Source organism: Mustela nivalis (genome assembly GCF_964662115.1).
Source record: "Mustela nivalis genome assembly, chromosome: 17".
NCBI lineage: Eukaryota > Metazoa > Chordata > Mammalia > Carnivora > Mustelidae > Mustela > Mustela nivalis.
The window spans coordinates 13,751,422-13,772,261 of NC_139036.1; the positions used below are offsets into that span (position 1 = coordinate 13,751,422).

Consider the following 20,840-nt stretch of genomic DNA (forward strand, 5'->3'; position numbering starts at 1 on the left):
CAGAGCCCTGCTCCGCTCTGCCCAGCCTTGGGGCATTTACAGGGTTGGCACAGGTGAATGACCACAGGTGACTTGCTTCACCCTCTGACTTTGAAACATAAACCCACAGTGGGAGTCCCTGTGTGGGGGATGTTTTCCAGAAGAGTGGTGCCCTTCCTCCTAATTTCAACCCTTATCACTCAAAAACAAAACAGAACGAAACACAAACAGAAGCTAAATGTCCCCGCCACCCAGCCTGCACCCACCGGGGAAGGGAGTGCTGCTTTCCTCCTTGCTGTGCTCCCACTGAGTTCCCAGCTCCTGCTTGGTTAGCATTTGCAGATCTTCTGTATCCTCCAAGGACACCTCCTCCTGAATGTGCCTGGAAACTTCTCAGCTTGGGGGTGCTCCTGCAGCAGTCTCCGAAGCACCTTCTGTTCTCACACACCGACTGGCCATTGTCAGGAGCCTGTGGATGGACAGACGGAAGTGTCTGAAATGCAAATTCCCGGGCCTCACCCCAGAACAGCTGATGCAGAAACCCTGGGACTGAGCCAGCGATCTGTTGCACTGACCTCGATAGTTCCAGCTCTGACCACTCCGGGCTACCGGAAAGCTGCAGGGGACTGGCGCTCAAGGCTGGGCAGCCCCAGGCTCTGATGGGTCCCACATTCTAACTCTTCTTGTTGATATTGAGGGACAACTTAGAGCAAAGGGTACCAACGTAGCTGGACCACTCTTCAGCCACACCCTCGGTGGAGATACAGACAGTTTCCAGCGAGGCTAGGAAGGCCCCCTTGTGCCTCCTCCCAGTCAACAATGCCCCCTCCTCCAAGGAGACCTCTGCCCTGAACCCCTCACCACTGATGGGTTTTGCTTGCCTGGGGGAACTTCATGTAAGGGGAACCATGCAGTTTGTGCTCTTTCTGGGTCTGGATTCTCTGGTCCTACTTAGTGCAATTTGTCTAAGGAGTGGCATGCAAGAAGAGTTTGCTCGTTTTCTTCTCTTCGCACATCTGCCATGGTATGAACCCACCACACTTTATCAAGTTAGCTGTGGGAGAACATTCCTTTCCAGTGTTTAGAGAATGCATTAGCTCCTGGAGTGGACTTAAGCACTTGCTTCTCCTGAGTGCCAGACCCTTTCCAGAGCTTTCTGACTCCTGCTAAGCTAAGGGTGAGGCGTTTTCCTCTATCTCTGGGCCCTGATGTGTAGCCTTTACTTGGAACCCAGCGGAGGGAGCTGTTCTGCCAGCTCAGCTGGGAGTTGGTTAGTCCTGTCTGCTGGGGCCAAGCCAGGACAGAGCTCTGGGTGCTGTGACCCAGAAGGCCTCAGGCATGTGGTTTTAGTGGGCTGGGTACTGAGGCTGATGGCATTCTGTTGCCATCATCTCCTGGGGGCTGGGGCCCTGGCGTGGGGACCCCCTGTTCTGCTCACAGCAGAGTAAAGAATGCTTTCTCCCATGACAGTGTGGGACACCCCCCCCCCCGATGGTTTTCAAACCTGGGGAAAGTTTCTAAAACATTGCATAGCTGGCTGATTTTCAAGCAGAGGTAGGCAGAGGTTTGTGTGAAACAGTGAGTGGAGCTGTCTTTGTGCCAACAGGAGGGTCATCCTGGAGGTCAGATGATGGAGGACAGAGGTAGGGCCAAGACACAACTTCAAGTTCCAGGCCAAGTTCCAGAGGCCGGGAGGTGAACCGCTCCAACCGGGCCGTCAGAGTGGGTGTGGCCTCTTCAAGCCTCCCCAACTTGGAATTCTGCTTCTAGCTCAAGCTTCCCCGGCTCCTGCACACCAGAGAGGTCCCCAGGAATCCAGGAAGGAGAGGCAGGTTGAGAAAGAGGGGATGAGTGGCACCAGGGCCCCGCCCCCACTGACTCACCGGAAGGGAATGGAAACAGGGCGTGGGCTGAAGCTGCCAGGGCCCAGTCTCGCCCTCTTAGGGCCTCACCTGGCTCAGAGGTGAGTCCCACCTGCCAAACCCTGGGAAGGCTCTCTCTTTGGGGGTAAAAGTCCCTGCTGCCTCCACCCAGGGAGGGTGGAGGGGAGCTGGGAGAGCAGGAAGAAATTGGGTTAACGATCAGGCAGGACTCTCTGGCCCAAGCCTGGGGTGCTGGGAGGCATCTCTCAAAGGAAGTTGCGAAATCTTCCTTGGGACTAATTTGGGTTTTGGTTTGGGGCCAACCAGCCTATCTTTATGGCTCTGAGAATGTTTTCAAGTAGTAGACATTCCTTCCAAGACATTGCTCAGCGAACACGAAACTCCTCGGCCCCTCCCCCCTCCCCCTTCCCTGGGGCAGCCGGCTCAGCCACACTGACAAGGTTTCGAATTTGAAAAGGAAGTGATTGGCAGCAAAGAAGACAAAGGGCTGATTTCCTTCATATACAAATAATGGGGGCATCTGTGGAGTGCTCCGTACAGGAGGGCAGCCGTTCTGAACACTTGGTGTGCAAATAACCCCTTTCCCAGAGGATGACGCTGAGGCACGCTGAGGCTAAGCGGCCCAGCCATCCCGCAGAACGAGAACTTGACCCAGGCAGGACAAGGACAGAGAGAGAAAGAGCAAAGGATACAAACGGAGGATGCACAGAAGGGAAAAAAACAAAAACAAACTATATTCACAATCAAAGAAATCAACGCTACCCATTGGGGATGTCTTCAATTGGTAAACGTTGTAACGATTTATAATACTTCCGAGCTTGCCAGAATAGTGTTGAGCAGGTGCCCCGCTGCTGGTGGGCGTGTCCATTTGTACAACCTTTTGGGAATGCTGGATGGCTGCTTGGCAGGACCTACCAAATGCCTTTAAAGGCCAGCAGTTCCCCCTCCCCCCAACCCCCTACACCCCCCCACCTCCCCCCCACCCCCGGTCCAGCTGTTCTCCCTCCCGTTGAATCTTCCTGAAGAGACTGATCAGAGGCACAGCAGACAGGAACATATAAAGCTGTCCAGGGGCGCCTGGCTGGCTCAGTCACAAGAGCATGCATCTCTTGATTTTAGGGTCCTGAGTTTGAGCCCCATGTGGGGTGTAGAGGTTACTTAAATAAATTAAAACTTAAAACAATTCAGGGCCCTATTCACACTGGGGAAAAGGCAGAAAAAATATGCAAACTCCAACAAAGGAGAATAACTAAAGAGATTATGGACAGATTTGCTAAGGAGTGATTTTTTTTAAATTTTATTTATTTGAGAGAGAGAGAGAGAGAGGGAGAGAGATCACAAGTAGGCAGAGAGGCAGGCAGAGAGAGAGAGGGGAGAAAGCAGGCTCCCTGCAGAGCAGAGAGCCCAATGCAGGGCTCGATCCCAGGATCCCGGGATCATGATCTGAGCCGAAGGCAGAGGCTTTAACCCACTGAGCCACCCAGGTGCCCCCAAGGAGTGATTTTTTAAACCTGTTGTAATGACACACAAAAACGGCAGGATATAAGACTATTTTTTTTAAAGATTAAAAAAAAAAGATTTTATTTATTTATTTGACAGACATTGATCACAAGCAGGCAGAGAGGCAGGCAGAGGAGTGCAGGGAAGCAGGCTCCCCGCTGAGCAGAGAGCCTGATGTGGGGCTCGATCCCAGGACCCTGAGATCATGACCTGAGCCGAAGGCAGAGGCTTAACCCACTGAGCCACCCAGGCGCCCTTTTTTAAAAAATATTTTATTCATTTATTTGACAGAGAGAGACACAGTGAAAGAGAGAACACAAGCAGAGGGAGTGAGATAAGGAGAAGCAGGCTCCCCACTGAGCAAGGAGCCTGATGCAGGGATCAAATCCAGGACCCCAAGATCATGACCTGAGCTGAAGGCAGACACTTAATGACTGAGCCACCCAGGCACCCTTATAAACTGTATTTTGAAAGAAGGTGACATGCTTGCCAGTGAGCTCATTGAGGAGTCTTGAACTACAGCTGACCCTCGAACAAAATGGATTTAAACTGTGCAGGTCCACTTATTTTCAGATTTTTAAGATTTTATTTATTTATTTGACAGATAGAGATCACAAGTAGACAGAGAGGCAGACAGAAAGAGAGAGGAGGAAGCAGGCTCCTTGCTGAGCAGAAAGCCCGATGCTGGGCTCAATCCCAGGACCCTGGGATCATGATCTGAGCGGAGGGCAGAGGCTTTAACCCATTGAGCCAGCCAGTGACTCAGGCACCCCTATTTTCAGATTTTTTTTAAAAAAATATTTTATTTATTTATTTGACAGACAGAGATCACAAGTAGACAGAGAGGCAGGCAGAGAGAGAAGGGGAAGCAGGCTCCCCGCTGAGCAGAGAGCCTGATGTGGGGCTCAATCCCAGGACCCTGAGATCATGACCTGAGCTGAAGGCAGAAGCTTAACCCACTGAGCCACCCAGGTGCCCCTATTTTCAGATTTTTAAAAAATAAATCCAGCACAGCACTGTAAATGTATTTTCTCCTGCAGGGTTTCAGGAGACCACACTGTTGTCTTCAGCTGAATGTGAAATGCATCCCAAACTCAGAGAAATGGCTGTATAAACAGAGACCGGGGGAGAGATAGAGCCGAGAGCACAGGAACCAAGGCAGAGGAGACAGGAGCTGCAGTGTCTAGATGGTAGGGTGCGTGGGAGTTCTCTGCATAATTCTCACAGCCGCTCTGGGTGTTTGCAAGGGGCCATCATAGAATGTTGGGGAGAGTGGCAAGTTATTTCATCTTTCTGTTGTCTGTGTCTGTGTCTTTAAAACCAAGAACCAAGACAAAGAACACAAGTTACTTTGTTTTTTATGTTTATATTCAATGCTCAGGAATTCCCAGTGCTAAGAGGTGGAGGCCCAGGGGACCTGCCCCTAAGCAAGGGACGAACAGGCTGTCCTTGCGGGAGGGTGCAGAGTTCTGGCAAGCTTAGGGCTGGCCTCCGCAGGCAGAAACACTGAGGGTTCCTCAGGAGGAGCCCCTTACAGGAGGAACGGCTCCTGCCTTTGTCCCTCAGTCCCTTTTCCAGATGCCCATGTCACTTCTTAGCGAGCTGACACTCAACTTGCAAGGCACCCCTTTGGGGTCCTTAGTGCTCCCCATTCCTTCTTCTACTTCCTGCCCTGCACTCCCAGAAGAGAGTCTGGTCAGGGATGGTGGGACTTGTGGAGAAGAAAAGAGCAGAAAGGGAGAGGAGGATCGTGTGGACATATCTGTGCAGCAGAGGAGGGAGACGCAGCTCCTGGCCAGAGCTCAGGGCCTCTCAACTGCCTGGTTCCTGAGACAGGGGTCAGGCCCCTCCCTCTTCCTGTCTTATAGCAAGGCAGTACCAGTACAGAGTCCAACAGGTGAATGCAAATCCCAGTCTCACCGCTCCCTTGTGAGCCTGGACAAGCATTTTCTCCTTTCTGAGCTTTTATGGACTCATCTGGAAAATGGGGCTGTCCTGAGCCGTGAAGGAGAAAACCCACAACAGAGGTGTGCTGTGGCTTCTGCAGAGGGCTCCATAGTCAATCACTGCCCTTCACTCATCCGAAGTCTCCTATGTGGCCGCTATGCTTCTAGACAGAGAAACAGCCGGGAACAACAAACACTCTTTTGCAGTTTACAATCCGGTGATTTTTATTATCAGTTCATGTGGTCAAAAGCCCTTGACTTACTCAGAGGTTCTGGGGTTGAATATAAGACCCTGGACGTAGAAAAGCAGTGTAATCAGTGGAAAGGGCAAGGAGTGTCTGTTCAGATCCTGTCAGGTGCCGGAGCCTGGGTGCCTTCTCGCAGGGACACTCAGGGGAAAAGGATCCCAGATTCCTTCTAGGAGCCACACAACAGGGCCTCCAGGAGAATGAGAGGGTCAAGGGCAGGACAACGCTATCCTCTTGTCCCTTTGGGAGCTAGTGTCCCTTTAGGGCCCCTGCCAAAACACAATGACATATTTCTGGATTTCTCTGCCTCTCCCTAGGGCCCTCCACTTCCTCTGAGGTGGCCTTGGTTCTTCCAGCCTGGCAGACAGAAGGGCAGAGAGTGCTCCTTCATCCAATGGGGAGGGTTCCTCAGGCAGAACTCTCAGGCCAGAGTGTCTAGAGGTTGCTGGTGGCCTCTGGCTGCTCTGTCTATGGACCCCACCCATGGCCTGGGCATATGCTATGTGAAATTTTACACAAGAAAGATCTTTAACCACAGTGTGTTAAGAACACTGTCTCCAGGCCCTGTCTTCCCTTTCACTCTTGCCCTGGCACAGGGTGGTGTTAAAGTGGCCCCAGGCTTTGGAGAACTACGGACACCACAGGGAGACAAGCTGGAGCTAGGGTTTCTTTGGGCCGAGTGGGTTATACTGACACAGTCCACAGGTGCTTCCTTGTATAGGTAAGTTGTTTCTAGCCATCTCAGTGTGGGTGGGATCGGTTTCCAGGAATCCTCCTTCCTCCCAGGGCAGACTCACCTGCCAGGTGTCAGTACAAGGAGGTTAAGGACCAAGGATGGAATCCTGTGGTTCCAGGTGGCACGTGGGTTAGGGATGAAAAGCAGGCTTGAAATATAAGAAGTCTCACTCGTAAAGTATGCAAAATGTACCCGCAGTCTGTCTGCTCTGTCCCACACCCTGCCCGTGGTACCTGGGAAACCGGAAGGCCAGAGCTCGCTGCAGTGGGGCTGGGGGCACCTTTCCCAGTGGGGGGCTCCCTTCCCACCTCTGCCAACGTGGCTGATCCCAGAGGCTCTGCCTACCTTGAATGTCCCATTTCTCATCCTCGGATGAGATGTGTGTGTTGTTGTTGTTGTTGTTGTTGTTTTTAAAGATTTTTTTATTTATTTGACAGAGAGGGATCCCAAGTAGGCAGAGAGGCAGGCAGAGACAGAGAGGAAGAAGCAGGCTTCCCGCCGAGCAGAGAGCCCCGTGTAGGTCTTGATCCCAGGACTCTGGGATCATGACCTGAGCAGAAGGCAGAGGCTTAACACCCCAAGCCACCCAGGTGCCCCGGGATGTGTGTTTTTGAAGGAAAGACTGCAAAGTAGAGAATGCTTTGGAAAAGTGTGTGATCTTTCCCTATTTGCCTGTTTTGAAAAAGCAGATTTCTCTTGCACGTGGAACTTTCACACTCACCACACCCCGCTGATTTCGATTTAATAGGGGGTATGAGTTTGGCAGTGGAGATGGACTTCAAAACAAAGACTTCGAAGCCACTTGCACTTCCTACACAGGACCTGGGACAAGTTGCTGAGCTCTGGGAGCCTCAGTTCCCCCAGCCTGTAAAACTGGAATAATCATGATACCTATGTCATAAGGCTTATTGTGGGGACTGGACGGGGTAATGCGTGCACAGTACTCAAATCCAGGCCTGGTACATAGACACTGTTCAATACCATTAGCTGATTTTTGCTAATATTATTTTTTAGTAATTTTTTTATATTATTCCCAACACCACTGTAAGGAGAGAGCTAGCACATTATAAGCCCTCTGCACGTGAGGTAAGACAGGGAAAAAATAAGGCCATGTGAAGAGAGGAGTGTCTTAATCACAGTTCCCAGAATCCGGTCCTGATTTAGGTGACAACACTGTACGCAGGAGGCAGATCCCGGGAGACTGGTAAAGGAAGGGGGGAACGCAGACAGAGGAGGCCAAAAAACCAGGTAAGGCTGCGAGGCTGGGGAGAGATCTCCCCAGGGCAGCTCCCCCATGACCGCTCAGGGGACTGAGCCTTGCATTCCAACGTATCCTCTACCTGAGCTAAGATGTTAGGCTTTCAGGCTCCCCAATGTGTTAGTCACCAACGAAGGGCCATCCCGGGTTAGGGACACTTGCAGCTCTCCTCAAGAAGGGAAAAATAGCTCCAGTCCTTTGAAAACAGGCCCCTTTGAAGAATATCAGGCATGGACAGTTAGAAGCCAAAACACACTCAGTCCAGGGCAGAGGTGCATGGAAATAGCACCTATTTTGAGATGGGACCAGGGCATAGCACAGAAACAGGAGCTGCTCCAGGACAGAAGTGTAGATCTGGAATTCAGAGATAGTGAACAGGCTTCAAAAGAGATGCATGTGTTCATTCACAATACTCCGTCCTTGAATCCTGTTCTTCTCACTGAATAGCTTGTCCAGGAGTTCAACCCAGAGTGTAGACCACTGCCCTGTTCTCTTTTTAACAGCCGCAGTGCTCATGGAGTGGATATATTATCATGGAGCTCACTGTCTTCTATTGACGGGTATGTAAGTTGTTTCCAATCTCCTGCTATTACCAAAACAAAACAAAACAAAAAATACTACGGTATATCCTTGCGGTAGTATCATCTGTACATATGCAAATGTTCTTGCAGGATAAGTTCCTAGGAGGGCGTTTTCAGGGCAAAAGGCACGTGCACTTTAAAATTTTTGATAGTAGCTGTACCAGTTTACACTCCCACCAGTAATGTGCGAGAGGACTTGTCTCCCACACCCACGCCAACACAGTATTATTGAAGCTTTGGGTCATTGCCAATCTGATACACGAAAAATGGCATTGGGCCGTAGTTTCAATTTGCACTTCTATTTTGAATAAGACTAAACATCTTTTCATAAGTTGAAGAGTCATTCGTGTCTCCTGTTCCATGGACTGTCCGTTCATATTCTTGTTCATTTCCCTATTGCAGTTTTATTTGTCTTATTGACTTACTGGAACTCTTTACATATTCAGGAAATTTGAGTCTTGAGAAACATGACTCAAAGATGGAAGCAGAAGTATATTCATCCCAAAGGCTGCCCATGAATTGTTACCTAAATCTCATGACCTTTCCAAAGCTCTTTCCAATGTCTGGTTCTACACTTACTTCTGTGTGCTAGTTCATATTCTCTCAACACATTCTTTGCTTGTTTTGCTTCAGCTTAACTTACCAGAGTGGATTTCAGTGGTTTAAGGAAAACTGATGTATATTCCCTCCCTTACCAGATCAGGGTTCCAGGGAGAAGAGTGTGAGTTGTGGTCTCCTGCCTCTACCCAGGACTGTCTGCCTTCTATGCAGCATGTCTCACTACCAGGTCCAAGGTTATGAGGGACCCCAGCAAGCATTTTCAGGCTCCTCTACCCTGTCCTTACGTCTAGGTCACGGTCCCGATCTTTTCATTTGGAAGATGATAGAACTAATTGATCTAAAGAGAGCTATCCCGAGCTTTTCTGGTCCTGGGAATACGAACAGATCTCCCTTGACAATTATGTCTCGGGACTGTCACCTTCGTGGACAGAGACATGGCTCAGAACAGACGGTCACCAGGTTGTACTCTGAGTTAGGGGCACCCACCAGCCCGGAACATTCATTCTGGATTGTTGTTGAGTGTTTGTTCATCCTGTCGGCAAACATTCCTGAACGGCTGGGTACCGTGGCACGCAGACAGGGCCGTTCAACCAGGGGACACTGAACCCCATCTGAAGTATGGGGGACAGAGAGGCCATAGGGAGAGCGTCCCAGTGTAAGGGGGTGTTGGTCAGGAGACTGTTCCCTGAGCCAGACCGGGGAAGAACCGAAACCACAGGGAAAAGTGGATGCGAGGCAGTGGGAATGGCATGCAAAAGGCCTTGAAGCAGGAGGAGGCTGCCAAGGAGCAGGAAACTGCTGGAAGGCAGCCTGGCTGGAAGCAAGAGCAGGAGGGGAGTCAGGCTGTGAGGCTGAACTCGGGTGGGATCCAAGTCTCCTGGGGCTTGGGTCACGGCTGGCTGCGCGGACCATGGAGATGAGATTTCATTCTGAGAATTACCTGGGATACCTGGGTATCCATTCAGGTTTTACCTGCTTGATGTTGTCATCATGAGGGATGACGGGAAGAGGGGGGACTTGTAGGAAATTCCACTCCTCAGATGGCTTCAGAAAGGCTCTTAAAAAAAATTGTAGCAGAAGCTGTCATCGAACCCCATCCCAGGTTGCACCCAGGAAGTGCGTTCTCAGTGACACACTGCACCCCCGGGGAGCCTCAGAATGGAGCTTATCATCCCCAGCCCCGGAGCAGCCAACGCCGGGGGTGGGGGGGGAATCGGTGGCTCAGCACCCACCTGGCTGGCCATGGGACTGGGCTCACTCTGGGGAGCTCTGCAGGGCAGGGAGCCCCAGGTGCCCACAGGGGAGGCCTGTCCACCAAGGTGCCCATCTGGGCTCTCCTCCCCACCACCCCCCATCTCACCTCACCACGCATCTATGGGGGTTTTCTGGATCACCCCCACACAGGCCACCTGCACTCAGAATCTTGTCTTGGGGTGGGGGACCTAAGGCAGAGCTCTTGCAAGAGATCTAATGCTGTCCTATTCCCACACCCCACGGGGTGTGACTTGGGATTCCCACCCTGTAAATTCCACAAGTGGCTGGGGACCCATCCTTACCACTGAACTCATTGCTGAGTTCAAGCAGAGCGCCTACAAGTGGGAGGCTCATGCAGAGAAGGCCAGGGAGCCAGAGGGACTGAGGCCAGGGAGAGACTGGGCCAGCTCTCCTGGGCCCAGAGTCCAAAACCTTTTACCAGGTAACTGGGCCAAAGGTGTCAACAAGGGTCGCTTTGCAGGGCTCCATGCTGTCCACAGCAATCCTGCTAAACTGGCTGGGGAACCTGTCTGGCTGGGTGCAAGGCCCCTGGGACCCTAGTCCACCCATTCGGGGCAGGTGGCTCAGACAGGGCCATGGAGGCATTCTCGGTTCCAGGCCCCTCCCTGGACAGGGCCCACTCCAGATCTGCCCTAGTGCCACACCCTGGTTCAGTCGTTAGCTCTTCTAAAAACCAGGAAGGGACTCCAGAATCTGATTTTCCTCCTTGAACACCTCCAGCGTTCCGTGTCCAGCCAGGCCAGAGCTGATGATACAGTGACAGGCAATGTGGCTCTCCTGCCTAATTGGATGGGACTTTTGGCTTAGTCTGGGGGCCAGGCGTGAAGCCCATGTTCCCATCTTCAAAGCCTTGAGGTCTGGGCAGGGAACAAGCAGCGGGAAGCTCTGAGGGCCAAGGGCAGAGAGGCAGGTTGAGGGGGTAGATGGGGAAGGTGGCTCAGAGAGGGTGGCCTGCCAATACTAGTTCCAGCAGGGGACAGCAAGTGCAAAGGTCCCGAGGCAGGACAGAGCAGACACTTTGAAACTCCAAAAGGGAGGCTGGCAGGGGAGAAAAACAGGGCAGGAGAAGGAAGCAGGGCCACATTGTAGGGCCAAGAAGCCACGGGTGACAAGTGACTTCTGGGTGTGTGGCCAGAACTAAATTTCTGTTTCTAATAGACTCCTATGCAGGCAGGACTTGGGAGCCGAACAAGATGAAGGTAGCCTGGTAGCCGGGCTGTACCCCTTTTCACCCCCCATTGCTGCCCTATTTACACTTGAGGAAAGGGGTCTCAAAGAGGGGAAAGAGATGGCCTGAGGCTCCCCAAACAGCTGACCCCACAGTGTGCTTCTCACCATCCCACACACCTCGAAATGGCTGCTGTGGTACCCTTCCTGTCAATGAGAATGTTTGGTCCCTCTGAGAAGGAAGATTGGAAGAGAAGGTAGGAGGAAAATGGAAGGAAGGAGAAGGATTTATCCCCACTTGCCTGGTGGTCCCAGTTCAGAGGCACAAGGCCTGTGGCCTTGTCTCACTCCCCTGTGTTCTCACGGGTTTGGGTTTGTTTTACATACTCATCTCCCTGGTCAGGAAGCAAGGACCCTGAACCGTGCACCAGAATTAAGAGGCAAGTGAAGGAATAAAGTCAGATCTCCCCTTCCTCCGCTTATCGGCTCCCTCGGGCCCCATCTCCACCCACGAGGCCCAGTGTGATCTGACCTTGGATCTGACACCCACTGCGCTGACCTCACCTCCTCCTGCTTAACCCCTCTGGTCTTCAGGTTCCTAAAATGGAAGGAGAAGTTCCTCCGAGATCCCTTCAGCAAGAAAGGGTAAGCCCAGCCTGCTGGCTCCTCGCCCAGGGCTCAGTCGACTCCAGCTGGTGCTTCCCACCGAAACCCCATCACCAGCAGCCTCCGATGCTAAGACTGGGGCCTCCGAGGGGCCATGCTCCCTGACATGGGCCCCAAGTGCTGTGGTTCTCACTCTTCTCTAGGGAGAAGGTTGAGAAACAAAGGTCCCTTGTGCTAAAAAAAATCTCTCATGTCCTCAAGCAAGACCCTGTCCCTTGCGGGCCTCAGTTTCCCCTTCAGTGAGGAGGGAGATGAGGGTCCTGTGTCGCTTTGAGAGCCGGCGATCTGGGGAGGCAAAGACACATTCCCAGAATCCCCCGGAGTCCTGAGAACGCCCACGCCCCTTGTCCCAGCAATCCTGAGAAAAGGCCAGGCTGATAAGGCTGTGGGTGGCCAGATGACAACATTCTTGGGACTCAGATGAAGTGGGCGGGGCCCACCCATTCAGCTGCACATAATTCAGGGCAATGGGGGCAGCAGCCATGTGGGCCACAGACAGCCAGCCTGCCTGCCCTTCCCGGCATCCCGGCATTTCAGGGATGCCACAGAAACCCGGGCCACAGCAGGGAGCCATGCAGTCATCTTGCAAGGTTTCGAGGAAAGAATGCCAGTCCTGTGGGAGGGGACACTGGGTCTGGCCTCCCTCCCACCCCTATCTTGGCTCCCTTCGAGGCTCATTCCCAGGAAACACTCCTGCACCTTCTCCTAGTCGGCGGGTGGGGCGAGGCCGGGGTTGGGGGGAGTCGGGGGGGGTGGCTGCATGGCCCTCTCTTTAGCCTGGGTAGACCAAGACCACTGCCTGCCCTCCTGACCACCTCCAGCCCACAGGAGAATCTGAAACAGCCTCTCCTCTAAGCCCAGCACTGCATCTTAGCCACCACGCCTAAAGTTCCACCATCACGGCCCAGTCCTTGACAATTACGGCATCACCTTGGGTGAAAAATGTCAGTTTCTCTGCTGCAAATTATAAGTGGGAGGAAGAACAGACGACTTTGTTTTCACGCATGGTCACAAATGCCCAGAGAAAGTGTCTGTAAAGCGTCTTTACAGTCCTCTGTAAAGAGGATCTGCGGGCTGCCCCTGTGGATTAGGGGAAGGGGGACCCCACCATTGGCTAAGCTGGAGAGTCCCAGGCTTTGGTCTGCTGCTGGTGCTGTGAGTTAAGAAGAAGGGTACGGGGCACAGGATAAACCTGAGCCGTGATAGGGCCCCTCACCAGCTGTGGGAACTTGGCCAGGGCTTTGCCTCTCTGAGGACTATTTTTCAGATAGGGGTAGTCCTAGTCCTCTTCTTTGTTGGGAGGAAGGAATGAGCATAACACCCAGAACCAGCACCTGGCGTACACTGGTCAGTAAACAGTGGTAATGCATCACATCACACGGAGAGCCCCAAGCACATTTGACCTTTGAGCCCCTCTACCTTGCGGCCTGCCACCAGCAGACTCTCTCTCCAAAGAGGGGAGATCCTGGGGTCCCCGTTCCTAGTGGATGGCATTGGAGTGAGCACCTCATGAGGGAGTGAGCTCCCCATCAGTGCAGGAGGCAGGTTACCAAAGTCTGGCTGGAATGGGCCTTTGGATGGAGAGAGAGGAAGGCTGTAGGGACTGGGAACCTAGGCAGAGCCTCTGCAGCCCAGCCCGCCCCACTCAAGGGATCGTTCACAGTTGCTCTGAGAACTGATCCTGGGCTGGGCCCTGCCGGGAAGGCAGTAGGAAAGGCAGCAGACGTGGTCCCCATCCCTGGGACACTGGGGTCAGCAGGGAAGCAGGAATTTGAGCAAGAAGGCTCAGGAACACTTTGTTTTTCTCCTTAATATTCAACCCATCTTTTCCTTTCCAATGTCAGCAACTGCTATCTTGCTTCGATGGCTGGAGACTCATTCTCTGCCCCTTGCAGTATACATTTTTTAAATATATTGATTAGCATTAAAAAATGATGAATCCTTTCAGATATTCAGAAAAGTATAAAGAAATATAACAAGGGGTGCCTGGGTGGCTCAGTCAGTTAAGTGTCTGCCTTCGGCTCAGGTCATGATCCTGGGGTCCTGGGATGGAGCCCCACATCTGGCTTCTTGCTCAGCAGGGAGCCTGCTTCTACCTCTCCCTTTGCCCCACCCCCAGCTTGTGTGCTCACTCTCTCTCTCTCTCTCTCTCAAATAATAAAATCTTTTATTAAAAAAAGATTTTCTTTATTTACTTGACAGAGAGAGACACAGCGAGAGAGAGAGCACAAGCAGGGGGAGTGGAAGACGGAGAAGCAGACTCTCCACCGAGCGGGGAGCCCAATGCTGGGCTTGATCCCAGGACTCTGGGATCATGACTTGGCCAAAGGCAGATGCCCAACGACTGAGCCACCCAGGAACCCCTCAAATAAATAAAATCTTTAAAGAAAAAGAAGCACCAGATATTCATGTTTTCAACACTCGGAGTTAACAAATGTAGACATTTTGCCATACTTCAAATCCTCCCTGTAAAATAAAATTAGGGGTGCCTGGCTGGCTTAGTCAGTAGAGCACGTGGCTCTTGATCTCAGGGTCCTGAGTTCAAGTCCCACAATGGGTGTAGAGTTTACTTAAATACATAAATTTAAAAAATAAAAATAAAATTGTATTACACATCAGCACATGGATGGGCAAAGAAAATGTAGGTATACCCATATAGTGGAACATTATTCAGCCTTAAAAAGTAAGGAAGAAGTGCTCCAGGCCACAGCATGGATGACTGTGGAACACATTACACTTGGTGAAGGAAGTCCGTCACAAAACATAATGCGTTGTAGGAGTCCACATGTGTGAAATGTCCAGAAGAGGCAGAGAGTGGATTTAGCGGTTGTCAGGGCATTGGGGGTGGTGGGAGGGTGTAGAGAAGATGAGGTGTGGCTGCTTCGTGGATACCAGGTGTCCTTTTGGGGTGAAGAAAATGCTCTAAATTGAGATCATGGTGAGAATTGCACAAGTAGGGGTGCCTGGGTTGCTTAGTGGGTTAAAGCCTCTGCCTTCAGCTCAGGTCATGATCCCAGGGTCCTGGGATCGAGCCCCGCATCGGGCTCTCTGCTCAGCTGGGAGCCTGCTTCTCTTCCTTTCTCTGCCTGCCTCTCTGCCTACTTGTGATCTCTGTCTGTCAAATTAAAAAAAATAAAAAAGAATTGCACAAGTCTATGTGACAAAATAAAAAGCATTGAATCGTGCACTTTATTATCTTTTTTAAGATCTTATTTATGTATTTGAGAGAGACAGAGAGAGAGAGCACAAGCAGGGAGTGGGGAAAAAGGGAAAAGCAGGCTCCCCCAGAGCAGGGAGCCTGACGTGGGATTCAAACCCAGGACTCCAGATCACGATCTGATCCAAAGGCAGATGCTTAACCACCTGAGCCACCAAGGCGCCACTGAATTGTACGATTTAAATCCGTGAATTTGGGGATATGTGAATTACATCTCATTAGAGATGTATATTAGTTTGCGGGGGCTGCTCTAACAAAGCCCCGCACACGGAAACCTTGATAGAAATCTCCTGTGTCACTGTCCTGGAGGCCACAAGTCCAATGACAGTGTCACCAGGGCTGTGAGGGAAGGATCTGTCTCAGGCCTGTCTCCTCAGCATGCAGATGGCTCTCTGGTTTCTGTGCATGCTTGTCTCTGTGTCCACATTTCCCCTTTATGTAAGCACTCCAGTGATGTTAGAGTTGGCTCGCCTGAATGACCTCATTTTGACTCGATTGCCCCTGTGAAGACCCCGTCTCCAAATAAGGAGACATGATTATCATTCTTGTCGCCACGGCAATTGACGCAGAGCAAGAAGGATGGACTTGAGGCTCCCTGACCCCAAGATCCAGGCCTGAAGCATCCCCTGACCCTCCACAAGGCTTGGCCACCCACATGCCAGACCCTTGATTAGAAATCACCCTCTGCCCTATGGTCCCAGGGCCAACCTCTAGAAGAGCCTGGCCGGCGCTGCAAAGGTCCCAAACCCTGGAGGCCACAGGAATGGAACACAGGTAGGAAGCATGGGGGCAGGGGAGAAAAATAAAAACCCAGCTTCGGAGACCATAAGGGAAGGCCACTTGCCCTCAGAGCTTGTCAGTTGGCCGAGAGCAGAGGCCCGAGCCCCATGGGGCCAGAGCCGTGTGTTGTGGTTGCTTGTGACAGGAAAGGGCAGCAGGGGCACCTGAGCCACCGTCTTCTCCAAGAAGTACCCTAGACCAGTGGTCTTGCTGAAAGCTAGTCCTGCCCCCTACAAGGCTGAGGCCACCACAAGCTCAGGACTGAGGAGGGCAGCCAGGTCACGGCCAAGGATAGAGCAAGCCTCTCTGCTCTCTGTAAGACCTTCCTGAAGGAGAGAAGGCTTCATGGCTAGCTGTCTCGGAGGGCAGCTGGACCCAAGCCTCCCAGCCAGGGGCCATCTTCCTACCTCTGGCTCCCCACCACGTGGCCGACAGCCAGCTCTCTTGGGTGGGCTTCCTGAAAAGCAGACTCTGAAACTAGGATTTGAGGACAAGTCGTTTTGTGGGGAGATGGTCCCAAAAAGTACCAGGGGGAGGGTGAGGAAGTAGACTGGGGAGAGAGGGAGGCCAAAACCATGCGCAGTAGTGAGGAGATTGCGGCTCGTCCCAGTCCCCCCGAGGCACTGAAGAGTTGAGGCGTACCTCAGTTCTCCCACAGCAAGGTACGGAAGCTGGGGACTCACTCACCCACTTGCTCACCCCTCACTGGTAAAAACTCCCAGAACCTCCACCTGCCCTCTCGTGGTGACAGGCACCCAGGGCCGGGGGCTGGGCAGGGACCTGGGGAACAGCCCGAGCTGCCGAACGTGAGTCCTGGCCCAAGCGCTTATCGGCTGCGTTACATTGAGCAAGTCACGATCCATGTGTGTTGACTGGGCGAACCAACCAGAATGTCAACTCATGACAGAAAGGGCTAAGTCTGTTGTTCCCTGCTCTATCTGCACAGCCCGGCCCAGTGTCTGGCACGTGGAGCACTTGGTCAATATTTGTGGAATAAATGTCTCAAGACTTGTGGTGTAAATCCTTCCTTATTGATAACAGCTACCAGGGATGGAACACTTCCTTGGGGCCAGGCACAGCACTCAGGGCTTTATGCCCCATTTTGCCCCCCTCCCCCAAGAGCTCCACCGTAGTTGTGGTCTCCTGGTACTGGGCGAGGATGGCCCAGCGAGGCAGGAAAGGGGTCTGCCTAACCACGGCCACCCAGCTCAGAAGGAACAGCAAGATTTAGGCTAGGCTCCAAAGCCCATGTTGCTTCTTTCATAGAAACTCACCTTTTAGGGGCGCCTGGGTGGCTCAGTGGGTTAAAGCCTCTGCCTTCAGCTCTGGTCATGATCCCAGGGTCCTGGGATCGAGCCCACATCGGGCTCTCTGCTCAGCGGGGAGCCTGCTTCCTCCTTTCTCTCTGTCTGCCTCTCTGCCTCCTTGTGATTTCTGTCTGTCAAATAAATAAATAAATCTTTAAAAAAAATTCACCTTTTAGAAGAATTATGTCCTATAACTTCCATGCCACCCAGTGCATAAATCCAGAGCACAGAGCTCATGGAACACATACACATACTTGCATGATGGCTGCCTGCACCACCTCCCAGAGCACGTCGGGTAGCCCGGCAGGCCCCCACCCTCACGACACCCTCATCCGCCAGCAGCAGCAGCTTGTCTTGTCACTTGCCTCTTCTGGAAGTTTTCACCCCTGGGTCCCTATAGCATGTGTTCGACTCCTTGAGCTCCTTGTTGCACTTCTCAGTCAGCTGTTTTTTTAGTGTCCAGTGTGCACGGGTGTGTGAAGATAGTACGGTGTGAATGACCCCATTCCTGTCTCCAGTTCTTGGCCATACAAATAAAGCTGCAGTGAACATTTTTGTACGTTTCTCTTGGTGGACGTAAGTGCCCGTTTCTGTTGGGTTGATGGCCGGGTGCGGAATGACTCCGTTGCTAGGCGCAAGTCGGTTTAGTTGTAGATGTTCTCCCGAAAGCTTTTTTTTTTTTTTAAAGATTTTATTTATTTATTTGAGAGAGAGATCACAAGTAGGCAGAGAGGCAGGCAGAGAGAGAGGAGAGAGGAGGAAGCTGTTTCCCTGCAGAGCAGAGAGCCCAATGCGGGGCTCGATCCCAGGACCCTGGATGATGACCTGAGCTAAAGGCAGAGGCTTAACCCACTGAGTCACCCAGGTGCTCCTACTGAAAGCATTTTGAAAGTGCTTGCACCAGTCGACCACTGCACTTCTAGCCAGCATGGTCCTCTGTGTCCTCTGGTCATTCCGGACCAGGGCCTGTGGAAGGACAGCTGATTTTGATGTGGTCTCTTATGTGCAAGGAACTTATAATCATGGAGAAGAGATCAGAGTCCCGCACCAGTGGCCACTATGGAAATTAGACTCTAAGGGTCCAAGGTGCTCTTCACTAGCCCATAATACTCTATAGTTTGCATCTAGAACTTCATTTCTCTCCCATAACAAACAGCCTGCTGGGGTTTGGGGAGTAAGTCCCCCTTCCCTCTGCTGATGAAGAAATGAGATCTGCCCAAGGTCACAGGCAAGCGTGGAAAATTTCAGGGTCTCTGAGCTCTACTGTGCGGTTCCAGAGTGAGAGCTAGTCTGGTGTCCCTCACAGTTTTGAGAGCTGTTTGGGATTCTTTGGAAGAGCAAGGAGGGTCTCGGGACTCAGGATTTCAGCTCAGTCGTGATTTCAGGGTTGTGAAATGGAGCCGTGCATCAGGCTCCATGCTCGGTGTGGAATCTGCCTGAGTTTCTCTTGCTCTTCCTCTGCCCCTTCCCCTGCTCATGCTCACACTCTCTCTCTCAATAAAATAAAATAAAAATCTAAAAAAGGAAAAGAAGAAGAAAGAGAGAGAGAAATCCAGGAAGGTCTGGGGCCACACTGGGTGTGAGTCCTGGCTCTCCCACTCACTGTGAACTTGGGCAAGTTACCGAGACCTCAGGTTCCCCATCCGCAAAATGGGGGTGATGACAGCTTTCTCCTCAGAGAGTTGTGTGAGGATTAAATGACGATGAGATGAGTTAGTGCTAGAACAGTTCCAGCACTGGGTGTTCTAGAAGTTATTTTTATAATCTGTATTGCTTTTTCACTCTCTCATTATAAAAGTCATACCTATGTGCAGTTGAAAGGTCAGATAGTGACGGGGACTCTGGTCCTCATTCCTGGAGCTGCTCAGACGTCCTTTCCCCAGCCTCCCTCTTAGCCGGGACAGTCCTACCTCCCGGTGGGGTCAGTCAGGAAGGAATCCAGGTGGCTCACTCAGGGTCAGCCCCATTCGTTGGAGAGGCTGCCCAAATCCATCCAGCTGCGGGAAGCCCAAGGCATGGCCAAGTGCACGCAGGAGGGCAGTTCTGCCTGCCCTGTGACTGTGGAGTCAGGTGGATGCGCAGGGCCTGGGGTCCCTTGCCTTAGCTGTGTGACTCTGGCTTGCATGTCCAGCCACTGAGCACCCCCCGCCAGTGCCCTTGAGCGGTGGTCTTCTTTGCGGAGGACTTCAGGGGGCGGGGAGGGGGCGGGGCCTGGGTGGAGCTTAACGGTGGGAGCTGTCACGTGGAAAAGCCAGCATGTCCACAGCCTCTGCCTCTCCTGCGTCCTCACCAGACTTCTGGAGCGCAGGACCCCCGCTGAAGCCTGTGCAAGGGACCTTGTTTCTGCCAGCTTCAGGCTCTGGATCAGCCAACAGGGCCTCCCAGAGCCTCCCAGAGCCATCGGGGGTGCGGGGAAAGCTTGTAGGGTGCTGTGTGGCTCCCCATCAAGGGCTGTAGAGATGGTGGCCGCCAGGGGAGCTCACCCGGGGCCCCCCATTCATTCTGAAAGCCTCTCAGGAGCCTCTACCACGTGCCAGGCATGGATTCGGACTCAGAGTGCAGAAGAAGATGAAATTAAGAAGAGATCTGCCCTTACAGAGTGGACATTCTAGCGCAGGAGACAAAGCAACGAAACTCCAGAGTGACAATGCCCATTAGTGGAGACTGGGTCCTGGGGGAAGAACATTCCAGCAGAGAGGAGCACAAGTGCAAAGATCCTGAGGAAGGATGAACTTGGAGCAGACCACTCTATGGAGTCAGGTCGCCGTGCCATTCTTATGGCCCTTGGGGGGGTCCCCTCCTCTTGTAATGCACAGCTAAGCCATCAGGGTTTTTTTTTTTTTAGAAAGAAGACCGAAGAAGACCACCGCTCTTCCTAACATCAAACCGAACTCCCTCCCAGGGTACTGAAAGCCTAAGCCCTCTCTTTTAGGCGCCCCCTGGAACCAGAACAAGCTGGTTCCTCCTGCCTCCTCCTCACCAGCTCCAAGATAACCATCATGGTGGGGAAAGTTAATGAAACACCAATGACCTAAAGCGTCTTCCCACGAACCCAAGGCAACAGATGGGCCTATCTTATCAGCTCTGGGATGCAGTGAGAGGGGCAAAATCCTGCAAAAGAGAGTGGGCCTGGGGCATTGAGTGAAGCCTGGGGAACCGGTCTGAGAGCTCCATGCAGGGACTAGAGACTGTAGGGGAAGGGAAACAGGTGGGTGGTACTAATGAAGATACTCAAATCAGTGCCTGGTAATCAAGAGGAGACAAGAAAAAGGGAGCTTGGGAATCAAGCAAATCTTAGCTTCAGGTATGGCTTGTTCCAGCACTCTAGGTTTTGGGTAATGGTTGGTGGCTTTCCTCTCTCCCCTTATCACTTATCCCCAAATTCCAGTCACCTTTCTCTCTGTGACATGATTACATTCTCCGTAGGTCTCCCCCCTGCCATTCTTGCCACCACTCCCTCATGAGTTCATTTTTTATACATTTTAAAAACCACACCACTCCCCTGCTTAAGCCCCTCCCCACGGCATCCTGATGCCCTTAAAATAAAACAGAAACTCCTTATCAAGACCCCAAAGTCCCCTGTTAAATTCCCAACTGTGTCTCTCTGTCCTCTCTCCTCACCGTTCTTCTGTCCCTTGAAGATACCATGGTCATCCCTACATTACAGACTTTGCACCTGCCATCCCTTCTCATCAGGACAGCTCAAATGTCACCATCCTCACCCTCCAACCCCGCA

At 52.2% G+C, this 20,840-nt stretch overlaps 1 long non-coding RNA gene across 2 annotated transcripts; it reads left to right on the forward strand.

Annotated features, from left to right (window-relative positions):
- Positions 1-1,746: 1,746 nt before the first annotated feature.
- LOC309852254 lies at positions 1,747-14,192 on the forward strand. 2 transcript variants are annotated; one of them, XR_014305138.1, is made up of 5 exons: positions 1,747-1,942; positions 4,403-4,552; positions 8,054-8,110; positions 11,729-11,779; positions 14,003-14,192. It is a non-coding gene; the product is annotated as an uncharacterized lncRNA (long non-coding RNA). The 2 variants fall into 2 exon arrangements; XR_014305139.1 differs by lacking the exon at positions 11,729-11,779.
- Positions 14,193-20,840: the final 6,648 nt, after the last annotated feature.